At 39.8% G+C, this 1,574-nt stretch overlaps 1 non-coding gene across 1 annotated transcript; it reads right to left on the bottom strand.

The window, feature by feature from the left end:
• Positions 1 to 777: 777 nt before the first annotated feature.
• LOC141683311 (small nucleolar RNA R71) lies at positions 778 to 882 on the bottom strand. The gene has a single exon (XR_012560227.1). It is a non-coding gene; the product is annotated as a small nucleolar RNA R71 (small nucleolar RNA).
• Between the last annotated feature and the right edge of the window lie 692 nt (positions 883 to 1,574).

The raw sequence follows: 1,574 nt of genomic DNA, 5'->3' as shown, positions 1-1,574 counted from the left end.
ATAATAACCATACCATTGTTGCATAAGTGCATATATTGAAATTAACTTAAAAGAGTCTTTGTGGGAACGAACTAGAATTAATTCTATATTACTTGCGAAAGCATATAACTAAGTATATTATTAGCGCGTGTTAGCGTCCTAACAAGTTTCCGGAACCGCTTTCGGGGATTCGATGTTAATTTTTAGTTCATGTGCTTGACATCAGTGGTCGTTAAAGTTCACTGACTCAGATATTTTACTTACTTGTTTTTGTGTTACTTTGTCACGTACTCTAGATAGCGTGTATGCTAACGCGTTTTCAATCTCAAAAGAGAACAATGGATAAAGTAGAGGAGGAAGTTGTAGTAGAGGAAGAAGTTCTTGTTGAGGAGATAGTTGAAGAAGAAGCTCTGATTGTAATGGGTGAACCAGAAGTGAGGCTTTAATGGACTCAGCAGAATATCATGATATTCAGTCTAACATTGTCAGACCAGCCATCGTGGTTAACACTTTTGAAATCAAGGCTAACACGATTCTGATGGTGCAGAACTCGGTTCAATATAGGTGTTCTGTAACGGAAGATCCCAACATGCATATTAGAGATTTCATCGAGATCTGCGACACTTTCAAATTCAACAATGTTTATGAAGATGCTTTAAAGCTAAGGCTTTTCCCATTCTCTCTGAGGGATAATACTAAGTGTTGGTTGCATTCTCTACCACGAGGCTTTATCACTAAATGTGAAGGTCTTGCTCAAAAGTTTCTTACTAAGTTCTTTCCTGTGGCAAAAATTGCTGCAATCAGGAATACTCTTACTCAATTTGCGCAGCAATCGGGAGAATCTTTGTGTGAATCTTGGGATCGTTATAAGGAGATGCTTAGAAAGTGTCCTCATCATAGGATGCCTAACTGGATGATCATTAACTGCTTTTATAATGGCTTGGGAGCACAGTCTAGACCCATGCTCGATGCAACATCAGCTGGATCCTTATGGGCCATAAGCTACGATAAAGGTTATGAGTTTATTGAACTAATGGCTGCTAATGAATACTGGAACCCTTCTCAGAGACTAAATCAAGGCAAAGTACCAGGAATTTTAGAGGTAGATGCAGCTACTGCTATAGCTGCTCAGCTTAAGGTTTGATGATGAAGGTGGATTCTTTGGCTAAATATAGGGTTAATCAGGTCACTAGTGTCTATTAGCTTTATGCTGGTGCGCAGGAGACAGAGTAGTGCGCTATTTCTAGTGAATCAGCTCAGTTCATGAGCAACTTTCAGAGGTCGCAGCACCCTGGTCCAGCCACTTAGCAATCCCCACAACCGCAATAATCCTAAATATAGCTGGAGAAACACTCATAATGCGGTTCAACAGCCTTATCAGCAGTATCCAGCAAAACAGTATAACCCTCATGGTTTTCAGCAACCGTAATATGCACCAAGACAACAACTCCAACTATAACAGTCTAATGAAAAATCTAAATTAGAGGAGTTGAGGCTCATGTGCAAGAGCCAAGCGGCGCCTATCAAGACCTTGGAGAATCAAATTGGGGAGATTTCCAATATCTTGCTAAATTATCAACCTATTGAGGAAAAAA

This window comes from Apium graveolens, chromosome 1 (assembly GCF_009905375.1).
Source record: "Apium graveolens cultivar Ventura chromosome 1, ASM990537v1, whole genome shotgun sequence".
Classification (NCBI taxonomy): Eukaryota; Viridiplantae; Streptophyta; class Magnoliopsida; order Apiales; family Apiaceae; genus Apium; species Apium graveolens.
This window is presented reverse-complemented; position numbering and strand designations above follow the sequence as displayed.